Genomic DNA, 12,395 nt, shown 5'->3' on the forward strand with positions numbered 1-12,395 from the left:
CGAGGGCCACCTGCTGGCGCTGAGCCGCCGGACGGCCCGCCTGCAAGAGCGCACCGGCCGCCTGCACCGCCGCCTGCTGCGCCCCGCCGCGCCGGCCCCCAGCCCCGAGCCAGGTAAGCGGTGGACCCCCTCCTCCGGGAAGTCCTCAGGGTCCAGAGGCGAGGAGGCGTCTGCTGGCCCAGGCGTGTTTTGTCTTGGAGCCGAGGGTACACGCTGGGCTACCGACCTCCCCAGCTGGCACTCTTTGGGGCTCCGGCGGCCTGGGGTGGGGGAGCGCCCCTTCCCTTTTGCTGGCAGGACACCATCCCCATCCCAAGGCACTGCGGGTGGCTCTTCCTCCCCTGAGGGTCTCTTGGCAGCCCTTCGGGGCGGTGATGCCCAGGGCGGGAAGAGATCCGGGCGGGTTGGTTCCCTTTCCTTGGTTTCCCTGCCCGGGAGGCTTCTGGGGCCGAGGTGAAGCTGCAGCACCCCACGGGTGGCCCCTGTGCCCTTTAGTCCTTCCTCTGCAGCATCCTGGACAAGAGGTCCTCCAGCCTCTCCCCAGAGGCCTCCCTCCCTTCCTAGGCAGCCAGGGCTGGCATGTGGCCTGGGAGGGGGCATAGCGGGGCCAGCAGCGCTTCGACAGAGTCCCAGGGCCAGTTCTCAAGCCCCTCCCCAACCTGGAACCCGAGCCTGAGCCCCAGTGAGCCGGGCAGACCCGAAATAGAGAGAATCTGTGCAAGGAGGAAGGCTTGAGGCCCAGCAGGTTCTGGTGCCCAGGAGAGGAGTGGCCATGGGCACTGCCCAGCCTCAGGCCACAGGGACTTACCAGTTGCTGGCATCCTGCTGTGGGTGGGCTCTCTGGGACCTGGGGGGTCCTGCAGGCAACTCCAGCCACCTGCTGAGGCCTGGACTGGCAAGGGTGGGCCCAGAGATGTCTGGCAGTGATCTCTGACAGCCAGTGGGCACCCCGTGAGCTCGGCAGGCTGCGCCGAGGTTGGGAGGGCTTTGATTTTCAGCAGCCCTTTGGGGAGAAGGGAGATTTTCCAACAGGAAATGGACCTCTCCCTAGCATTTCACCTGAGTGGTTGGGTCCTGTCCTTCCCTGCCCTCCCCCAGCAGCTGCCCCTGGAAATGAGGGGCCTAGAACAGGCCCTGTGATGGCCTGGATGCAGGGGACCCTCAAACGAGGCAACTCCAGCTCCCCACACCCTGGCTTCATTTGCTCCACACCTGATGATGGCTGAGGGCTGCCGAGGGCACCAGAGAGGTTCGGTGACTTCTCGGGGGTCACACAGGCAGAGGTTGGGTTTGGGATGCAAAGCTCTGGCCACTGTTCCGCACTGACTCTTTTTCAGCAAAGCTTTTTGAGAGGAAGAACTCCTGAGGGCCACCTTTCAGGCTGCAGGAACCGAGCCCCTGTGTCTGTTCTAGAAGCTGTTCTAGAATCTGAGGCCCAGAGACCTTCCCGGAGAGGTCATCTAGGCCAGCGGGGGAAGCCAAGGTTTCCATTCCCCCCTCCTCCCACTCAGCCCTTGGTCGGTCCTAGACTGGCTCCTGGCCTTGGCAGACACTCAGCTGCTCTCGCTTCGTACAAAGTGACCCACGGCCTGCTCGGGCCTCCTCCTCCTCGGCTTCCTAACTGTAGCCTTGGCGTTTCCTGCTGCCGGACCCTTACTCTCTGGAATTCTCTCCCTTCTCTCCCTCCCTTCCTGGGGCTCCTCTGTCCCTCCATAGGTCCCCGCCCATGTGCCGCTGCTCACTCTGACCCTGGGCCCAAGGCTCTCTCTGTACCTTTGGGATCTCTGTCCCAGGGTCCCTGACCCTCGCCCCCAAGGGAGGGCTTCGGCCCTGGTCTCTCTGCTGCCCCCCCACCCCCACTGTTGGTTGGACAGTTCCCCTTTCCCAGAGGCATCAGCGTATACAAAACAGAGCCGGTTCTCTTCCTCCAAAGCCATCCCTTTCCCTGTTTGTAACTCAGTCCCTCCGTTGGCCTCACCCTGGACATTTCATCAATTGCCAAGTCTTCTAGATTCTGCCCCAACAAGAGCTCCATTCCCGCCCCTGCTCTCCACTCACATGACCACCGCTGTGCTTTAGGCTTTGCTGGATTATTGCAATCGGCTCCTAATTGCTTTTTCCCTGCCTCCAGTCTTCCCGGGCTGTCCTGCACACAGGGATCTTCCTCAAAAAGACCTCTGACCATGATACTCCCCTGCTCAAGAAACTCCAGTGTGTCCCGCTTGCCTCTAGGATAAACCACAAATTCCTCTGTCTGGCATGGAAAGACCACCTCCCCCTCCTTTTACATCAGCGATTCCCCAAGTGGGCGCCACCGCCCCCTGGTGGGTGCTGCAGCAATCCAGGAGGCGGCGATGGCCACAGGCGCCTTGATCTTTCCTATTCGTTGCTATTAAAATTAAAAAAAAAAACGAATTTCCAGGGGGCTGAGGAAGATTTTTCTGGAAAGGGGGCGGCAGGCCAGAGAAGTTTGGGAACGGCTGGCTTACATCCAGGAGAGCCAGTGAGAGAGAGAATGTTGGGGGAGAAGAGAAGAGGGGCCAGGACGGAACCTTGCCAGGGGACGTGATATAGGTGATGCCATGTCAGCCAGCAAAGGGGCCAGAGGAGGAGGCGTCAGACAGGCAGGGGGCATGCCGGGCCCGCTGTCCGAGTTGATCCTTTGGGGAACACCGACAGCTACGCTTTGTTGTCCAGAGAAACTGCCATTTCTCCTCGCCCTTCACTGCCCGTCTCAAAGCTTGGCCCATGATGGAGCGTCCCCAATCCCGTGTTGACCCTGCAGTACGGCTCGCTTCCACACGTGACTCGGTGTGACTGCTTTGGAGGCAAAAGGTGGCTCAGTTCTCGGGCCAGATTTTAAATATCGAATGACAAAACTACAACTAGATAGAAAACAATCCGTTGGCTGCGGCTCCCGCTCAACGGGCATTCAGTAAACGCCTGCTGTTTGCCAGGCCCTTAAAAACCAACCTGTCCTTACCCTCCAGGGCCTTCCGTGGCTGCCCGCCGGACAGCCCAAAAGGCTCAGTGCAATTCGAAACTGGAATCAGCGCTTGGTAAGTCGAAGCTCTCTCCGCTTGCAGACGCCTAACTCCAGAGCGTGGTTGTTTCCGTTTCTTTGGCATTCCGTGTGAACTGGGAATCCCAGACACCAAACCCAATTTCCTCTGGCCAGCGGATTGGCAGAGGAAGAAGCCCTCTTGCTTGGCCATCTCAGCTGCCTGATCTCTCTGCTCCTTCTTTGGCCCATCTCAGGGCTGAGCAGCAAGGAAGCAAGCCCTGCCTTCCCTTAGTGGCGAGGGCTAGGCAGACAGGGCCGTGCGTGCAGCTAGGGCAGCTAGTCTGAGGCCAGAGTAGAGCCTCCCGACTCCAGGCCTGCTGCTCTGGCCACCGAAAGTTTTTTCCGGAGTTCACAAATGGAGCAGAGTCAATCGTGCGGCCCGAGATGGTGCCGAGGCTGAGTGCTGGGCATTCAAGTGTGAAACAGAATGTGGGCTTTTGGAACACGCAGTGGGGATGTCTCCAGTCTCAAGAGTAAAAGTAAGGTCTCTAGACTGGCTATGTTGTTGACATCAAAAGGGGATGCGATTGGATGGCTTCTGGGGGACCTGCTCACTCTGAGGTTTAGGGTCCCGAGTTCGAATTCCGGGTCCGTTGCTTAATTGACGCCTGTGTGGCTTTGCCTCTGAGTGGGCCTCAGTTTCCTCCTCTGTATAATAAGGGAGATGGAACCCTTTCCACTCGCTGTCTGAAATCCTTTGCAAGCAGGGAGGCTGCTGGATGGATGCCTCGTTGCCCTACCTAACGCTCTGACCTCGCTGGTGTAGGGAAGGGTGCAGGCAACGAAGGCTGCCTGGACCAAGCGTCTCCTTGATTTCTTTCCCTTTTCTCTGGCTTTGTGGCACCTCTGGCTGTAGACCAGGAAGGACAGCTGGTTTATTTATGTTTCAATCACAGAACGGGCGGCGGGCAGCCTGCCATGAGCCCATGTGCTTCCATTGGTCGCAGCTTCCCCAGGGCCTGAGCCTGACCCAGTGAAGCTGGAGAATCCCTCCTAGGGGAGGATGGGAGGAGGACTCTTGGCCCGTTCAGGGGAGCCTGGGGGAAAAGAAGAGGCTTTGTAGGTCTAGGAGAGGCAGGCCCTGGGCTTCGGCTTTCCCCCAAGGTCACTGGGCTGCTGCGGTGGGGAGGTGGAGCCGGAACTTTTTTCCTAGACCGTCCACCCTCTCATCGTCTCCGTGGTGGGTTTCTATGTGTTGGAAACGGCCTCCCTGGAAATCTGGGCCCCAGAACGTCTGCTGGAAAGTGACTCCGGGGGAAACCCGAAACTTAATCTCGCTCCCCTTCAGCCCCGCGAATAGCTAAAATACTCAAAACGGCAGGGTGTCCGAATGGGCAGGGAAGAGCGGCAAACTCACGTTGGGCTCCGTGGCTTCCTGGCCATTCCTTCGGCGGCCTGTCTGTGCGGTTGTTCCCTGACCGGGGAAGGCTCGCTTCAGGTTGTGGCCACAGCAGTACCCAGCTGGCAAGGGAATGACTTTGATTCTGCCGGCCAAATGAATGGGGTTGTGAAGTGACTGGATCTGGGGCGGTGTGGACAGAATAAGCTCTTCTCTAGGGGTCAGTAGGAGCTGTGTGCGAGGATCAAGGCACTTGGTTATTGGTTGGTCCAATATAACAATGGACTATGTAAGAGTCCATTATTTTTTTTTTGAACCCTTAACGCCTGTGTATTGGCTCCAAGGCAGAAGAACGGTAAGGGCTAGGCAATGGGGGTCAAGCGACTTGCCCAGGGTCACCCAGCCAGGAAGTGTCTGAGGCCGGATTTGAACCCAGGACCTCCCGTCTCTAGGCCTGACTCTCCATCCACTGAGCTACCCAGCTGCCCCCTCTGTTAATTTTTTTTAGATTCTTTTTTTTTAAACCCTTAACTTCTGTGTATTGGCTCCTAGGCAGAAGAGCGGTCAGGGTGGGCAACAGGGATCAAGGGACTTGCCCAGGGTCACCCAGCCGGGAAGTGTCTGAGGCCGGATTTGAACCCAGGACCTCCCCTCTCTAGGCCTGGCTCTCCATCCACTCAGCTGCCCCCCTGTAAGAGTCGATTATTAAACTCTACGTGGGGATCAAGCTTTGTTGTTGGTTGTGGGTCAGTAGCAGGATTAGGGTGGGGGGCGCAAGCAGCGATGCCACGAGCAGTGAAGCCCGAAGACTTCTTTCCCTTCCCCCTGCCTGCTCCCCACCTGGAAAAGAAGACATTGTTGTCGGTGTGGCTCGTGTTGGGGAGTGAGCACTCTCTAGGTGACAGGCAGCCCAGGGTAAGCACTGAGGATACAAGGAAAAGGCAAAACCGCTGTCCCTGCCCACCCTTGATGAGCTCACATGCTAATGAGGGGGACGAGTGGGAAGGAGGCAGCCTGCAATTAATTGGTCACACAAGATATAAGTAGTATGAGTGGAAAGTGGTATCCTTGGGGGGTGGGGGAAGGCCTCCTGCAGAAGGTAGGACTGGAGCTAAAGTTTGGAAGGAAATCGGGGAAGCCGGGAGGCAGAGGTGAGAACAGGGATTTTTCTAGCCAGCGGCAAGTCTTTGAGTTGGGACAGAGAGTGGTCTTTCCCCCAGCAACAGCGAAATGGCCAGAGTATAAGAAGGCTTGAAAGATAGGAAGGGGCCAAGTCAGGAAGGGCCAAACCAAGGACTTTATATGCGATCCTGGGAGTAGCAGGCAGCCACTGGAGCTTATTAAGTAGAAGGGTGACATGGTCAGAGCTTCGCTGGAGGAGGATCACTTTGGCCTTAATGACATGCTTCGTTTGTCTCTTATAAGATGCTCTTTTATGACTTCAGTTCTTCAAGAGCTCCTTGTGCAGCCACATCAGTCGCCCTTATTGTTTCCCCATTTTCTTCCTCATAGGATGATTTAAAATGGTAGCATGGGGGTGACAGGAGTATATCGGGTCCGTGTCTTCTGGGAATACTTTGGCGACTCCTGGGTTCCTCGCCTAAGTCACACCCAGGGAACAGACCTCATCCTTTTAGAAGTACACATAGCTTGTTTTCCTTGAAATGTATTATGCCATATTGGAACTCGTCCACTAGCTGCCCCTTTGCCTCATCACTGACTGTCAAATTCAGTAGCTAGAAGTCACCCCCCTTTGTTCTTTGAGTTGAGATAGTTTACTACGATTTATTCCTCCGGATCAACCTGCAGGAGTTTTGGCGATCCTAAAGAAGTCCGCCGTCCACCCTTCTGCCCCACCTCGCTCCTGTCCCATTTCTCTCCTTCCCTTTACTGGCCAATTCGTTGGAAAAGTTTCCTTCCTTGATATCTTCGCTGCTTCGCCACCCCCTTCCCCGCCAGCGTTGGCTCTCCCGCATCGCACCCCATCCCTTGAGTGGCACCATCTTCTCCAGGGTCCCCAGTGATCCATGGAAATATAGATACACAAATATTGGTCCTGGCTAGTGGGGGAGCTTGTTTGGCTTGGGAAATGTGCTTGTGATGGCTGTTGTTTTTCTTGCCTTCTCAGTGGGTGGGTGGGAGGCAATTAGAAGCTAAACGAGAATAAATGCAATCATAAAAAAGAAAAGTTTGCTGAATTTGCTGTAAGAGCTGCCCCGCACTGATCCCTCGGGGGACACGGCTGTCTAGTTTTTCATCCCAAGAAGAGCTGCTTATCTCCACCCTTTGTTTCCTGTCTCTAAGCCCTATTTCAGGTCAAAAATTCCAGTAATTCAGTGGTGAGTCAGTTGTGCGAATCTCTTTTCAGCATTCCTCAAGCCTATGAGTCAAAAGCTGAGAGGGTTTGAGGGCCAGATTTCTAAATTATATAGAATTAAACAATGAGGAACAATGAGCGCCAGCTGGTAATAGCAACGTCTCTGGTATATCTTTGTATTTTCGGTGCTGAGCACAGTGCCTTGGGAAAGCCGAGTAGGTGGCCTTGGCTGGAAATGAGCTCCCCATCAGGGAAAGTCTTCACTTGAAGGCAGAGGTATAACTAGGGTGGGGCTGTGGGGGCCGATATCCAGGGCAGGAAATTTAGAGGCCTCATCCTAGAGCTTACTTCCTCTCCTGCCTGGCTTTGTCCCTGGTGATAGCCACAGCGCTTCCCAGGGTAGCCTTGTCCCCCCTTCAGAGTTGTAGAATCTGCCAGGCTTTCTCCTTCAATGGCTGCTCGTCCAGGCACCAGACGTGTTCCTTATGGCACTGGTTGACTGGTCACATGTTGGAGGGTGCTCATAACTTGTGCTGGACACTATGGACGCCCCTTCCAGCTGAGAGAGACTGCAAACCTGAACAAAGTAGAACACTTCTAATGAACTTTGGGTTCTTCGGTAGGTTCATCTCTTCCATCTTGGGCTACTCTCACATTTCTTCTTCTTTTTTTCTTTTTTTTTTTTAACCCTTAACTTCTGTGTATTGGCTCCAAGACAGAAGAGTGGTCAGGGTGGGCAATGGGGGTCAAGTGACTTGCCCAGGGTCACCCAGCTGGGAAGTGTCTGAGGCCGGATTGGAACCCAGGACCTCCTGTCTCTAGACCTGGCTCTTAATCCACTGAGCTACCCAGCTGCCCCTTCTCACATTTCTTCTACAGGCATAGATGGTTTTGCCCTCTGGTTTTTTGCTGTACTTAGTACTACTTCAAATGCCCCGTCCCCATGTCAGCCTTTTTACCTTGGGTCCCACCTTCCAGGATGGCTTGATTCCAGTTTGCCCCTATTAGAAAGTGCTGCTATGACAACCTTTACACAAATGATTATGGTTTTCCGTCTTAGTTACCGGTTCACATGTCACGAGCAGCTTTGTGGCTCTGCCCATACGTTGCCTCCTTGCTGTAGGGGAAGACAAGACTTTCCAGCGAGGTATCAGTGGGCTCTTCCATTTGCCTGTGACCTCCTCGAGGGCAAGTTTTGTGTCGGATCTCCGTCTCCTGTGCCTTACACGCAACGGTGTTTGTTGGAAGAAAGAAGCACTTCTGAGCTGACAAATCCATTTCCTGCACAACTCTATCCTCATTTTGACAGAGAAGGAAGATGTGACCGGGAAAGCCCAGTTAGTGGAGCTAATTCCCCGAGGCTACATAGCTAGGAAGTAGCTGAGTTGGGATTCAAATCCAGGTCAGAAACGAAGAGAAGTTTATCCCCAGAGGATTGGAGACCTTTTGCTGAGTGTTTCCCGAGGGGGTGGGGTTGGGTGGGGTGTCACAGCAGTTCATGAAATCTCCTCTGAGGGTCTGGTGGGTCTGTGATCTGCACCAATGAAGGATGGGAGCTCTCACCCCAATGAAAGTATGGATATTAGATTTAAAAAAATAGGGGGCAGCTGGGTAACTCAGTGGATTGAGAGTCAGGCCTAGAGACAGGAGGTCCCGGGTTCAAATCCGGCCTCAGACACTTCCCAGCCGTGTGACCCTGGGCAAGTCCCTTGACCCCCATTGCCCACCCTTACCACTCTTCCACCTATAAGTCAATACACAGAATTTAAGGGTTTAAAAAAAATAAGAAAAAAAATACAATTTATTTTCAATATTCTTTTTCTTTTTCATTTTAAGTTCCAAATTCTGTCCCTCCCACTCCCTCTGCCCCCTAAGAAAACAAGCAATATGATATCAATTGTATATATGTATAATTGTATTATATGAGATTATACATATACGTATAATCCATATACCCGTGTTGGCGAACCTATGGCACGAATGCTGGAGCATGCTGGAGAGGGCTGCTCCTCTCCTCCTCTTCACACATGCCTGAGGAGGACATTTCTCTCATCACCTGCCCCTCTGTCCAGTGGCCCAATGGGAGCGCTTCCTCCCTTCCCCGTCTGGGGTAAGGTGGGGGGGGGGCCACTCCCAAGTGGTGTGAAGGTTGCAGTTTGGGCACTCGGTCTCTAAAAGGTGTGCCGTCATTGCCCTATACTCTATGTAATTATACATATGCATATGTCACACACATGAAATAATGCAAAACGTATTTCCACATTAGCCGTATCACAAAAAAGCAAGAAGTGAGAAAACAACCCTTCGGTTCGCACTCCGAGCTCATCGGCTCTCTCTAGAGGTGGAGAGCAGTTTTCATGATGAGCCCCTTGGGATTGCCTTGGATCAGTGTGTGTTATCAATACAGGGCAGCTAAGGTTTTTCCAAAAGCATCCTGGTCTCCATTTGTCACAGCACAATAGTATTCAAACACCAACAAGCACCGTAACCTGTTCAGCCGCTCCCCGGTTGCTGGGCATCCCCTCGATTTTTCAGTTCTTTGCCGCCACGGACAGAGCTGCTAGAGTGTGTGTATTGTGTACAAATAGGTCTTTTAGGAAAATCCGTTTGGGACCCAGACCTACTAGCACTACTGCTGGATTGAAGGGTCTGCACAGTTTCGTAGTTCCAAATTGCCCTCTCGAATGATCGGATCGGTTCCTGATTCCACCAACAGTGCATTGGCGTCCTTATTCTCCTCCAGCATTTGGCACTTCTGATAGGTATGAAGTGGTGCCTCGGAGTTTTTTAAGCCCTTACCTTCTATCTTAGAATCCATATAAGTATTGGTTCCAAGGAGTGATAAGGGCTAGGCATTTGGGGTCAAGGGACTTGCCCAGGGTCACACCGCTAGGGAACGTCTGAGGCCACATTTGAGTCCAGGATCTCCCATCTCTAGGCCTGGCTCTCTGTCCACTGAGCCACCCACCCAGCTGTCCCCCCAGAGTTGTTTCAACTTGCATTTCTTTAATCAATAGTGCTTTAGAGCATTTCTTTCACGTGACTATCGATAGCTTCGATTTCTTCATCTGGAAGCCGCCAGTTCATATCTTTTGGCCATTTATCAATTGGGGAAAAGCCTGGGTATCTGCCAGTCCTTGGAATAAGCTCAGCTGATGAGGATCCAGCCCTGGAGTATCTGGGGCTGTAGGCATGGAATATTCCAAGCTCGGAGCCACTCAGCTCCTCTGTCCCTTGCTGTATATGCAAACTTGGGCAGATCTCTTGGGCTGAAAGGACCTTTTAAGGTCCCTGCCAGATCTAGGATTCTATGATTATCAGAGAAGCAGCATGGTAAAATGGACTTATGAGTCAGGGAGCCCCAGGTTCAAATCTTACCTTTGCTTTTCTCTCGCTGTGTGACCATGGGTAAGTCCTTTCACTTTTCAGAATTTCGGTTTTCTCATGTTTGAAATGGAGAGAAGAGCACCTCCCTTCCCCGGTTTCTGGGAGGCTTGGATGAGACGGCGTGTATAAGGCATTTCCCAGACTTTTAGGCCAATGGCATTGTCAGTTGGTGTTATCATCCTCAGAGACATATTTCGGTTATGTGTCCTGTGGCCTACTCTGTGCTCACACAAGGAGCGGATGGCCTGTCCCTCCCCCATCTTGTCCTCATGCTGCTGCCACTCAGGTTGGCAAATCAGACCAGGATGGCAGGGGAGCATTCAGAAGAGCAAGTGGCTAGAAGGCCAGCCCAGAAGAGGAAGGAGGCAGGCGTGCCAGTCTGAATGGGATCAAAGGCAAGCCTGGACATGCAGAAGCGTGGTTAAGGAGATTAAAACCTTTTAATGTGATGGCACAGGTCAGTGCTCTAAGCAGCAGCACTGCCAGGGCGGGAGGAGGCGGGAGGCCTGAAGGAGCACAAACCCTGGGGCCCCGCAATTTGGGGAGGGCAGTGCAATGGAGAGCCTCTTGTTTGGGGAGTCCCTCAGTAGGAGGGGCAGGCAAGTGCCTTAGTGTTCAGGCCTGTGTGCTCTTGGTCAAGGTGCTCAGCCTCCCTGGGATTCCCTTTCTTCCTCTGCAAGGAAGGACTTTGGCCTTGACTTCCAGCTCCCGGCCCTCCAGCTTCCTGTGGTCCTACAGAGTATCATGCAAAGGGGCCATGAATGGGAATACCTTCCAGCCTTGCAGCTAAGCAGAGTTGCACACGGGCTTTGGGTTTCCCTTAGGTACAGAGGTGGGCACCCTCAGTGCAGCCCAGCTCAATCCAAGAAGCCTCTGTGACCTGCGCGTTGGGCACTGTGGGCACCTGGAGACAAAACCCAAACCAGGAGAGATCTCCAAGGAGCTGCCACGCTCCCTTTGGCCTGGATTAAGGGTGGGAGAACGAGGGAAGCATCTGTGCAGTGGAGAGGGCGAGTCAGAGAAGGTTGGCCATCTGGGACAGAAGAATCTCCAAGGGAGCATTAGCCATGTCTGAGCAGGGCAGAGCAGTGGGCAGCCTAGGATGCTACCTAGCTTAATGGAGAGGGTGACCGCTCTGTAAAGCCAGGCATGCAGGAGCAACCAGTACTACAGTGAGAAGAGCCAGGTGTATTCCGTCATCCTCAGTCCTTTTATTTTTTTTATTTTATTTTTATTTTTTTTTTAACCCTTGTACTTCGGTGTATTGTCTCATACGTGGAAGATTGGTAAGGGTGGGCAATGGGGGTCAAGTGACTTGCCCAGGGTCACACAGCTGGGAAGTGGCTGAGGCCGGGTTTGAACCCTCCTCAGTCCTTTTAGCCGAGATACTTCTTATTATGTCTTCTCGCAGGGCTTCGCTCGTGCTATCTAGACATACCATGATTTGTGTGGATTGATTTTACATCGTGCTACTTTGCTCAAATTATTCATTGTTTCAACTCGCTTTTTAGAGGAACCTCCAGAATTTCCCAAGTATACCGGCATATCGTCTGCAAAAAGAGACCGTTTCATTACTTCGTCGCCCATTCCGATTCCTTCCATTTCTTTCTCCTTCTCTTATCTAGCATTTTTAGCACCTTATTGAATAATAGCGGGGATGACGGGCATCCTCCTTTCACCCTCATCATATTGAGAAGAAGGCTTCTTCTAGCTTCTCGTCCTTCCAGACAATGCTTGCTGGTGGTCTTAAGTTGAGACTTCTTATGTTTTCAAGGGAAAATCCATTTCTCCCTATGCTTTCCAGTGCTTTGAATAGGAACCCGAGTGTTTTATTTTGTCGAAAGCCTTTGCCGCCCCTCTTGAGATGATCATATGACGCCTGTTACCGACGTAATCAATTATGTTGATCATTTTCCTTACGTGAAACTAGCCCTGTATTCCCTGGTATAAATTCCCCTTGGCCACAAGGTATAGTCTGGGTAATCTATTGCTGTAGTCTCCTAGCTAGTATTTTATTTAGGATTTTTGCATCCAGGTTCACTAGTGAAGTTGGCCTATGATTTTCTTTCTCTGCTTATGATCTTCTTGGTTTTGGTGTCAACCCCATATTTGTTTCATAAAAAGAGTTCGGTAAGACTCCTTCTTTATCCATTATTTCAAATAATATATCTAATATTGGAATGAGCTGATCTCCAAATGTTTGGCAGAATTCGTTTGTGAATCCATCTGGTCCTGATGCTTTTTTCTTAAGAAGCTCATTTATGGCCCGTTCAGTTTCTTCTTGTCAG

Source organism: Gracilinanus agilis, chromosome X, assembly GCF_016433145.1.
Source record: "Gracilinanus agilis isolate LMUSP501 chromosome X, AgileGrace, whole genome shotgun sequence".
Lineage (NCBI taxonomy): Eukaryota > Metazoa > Chordata > Mammalia > Didelphimorphia > Didelphidae > Gracilinanus > Gracilinanus agilis.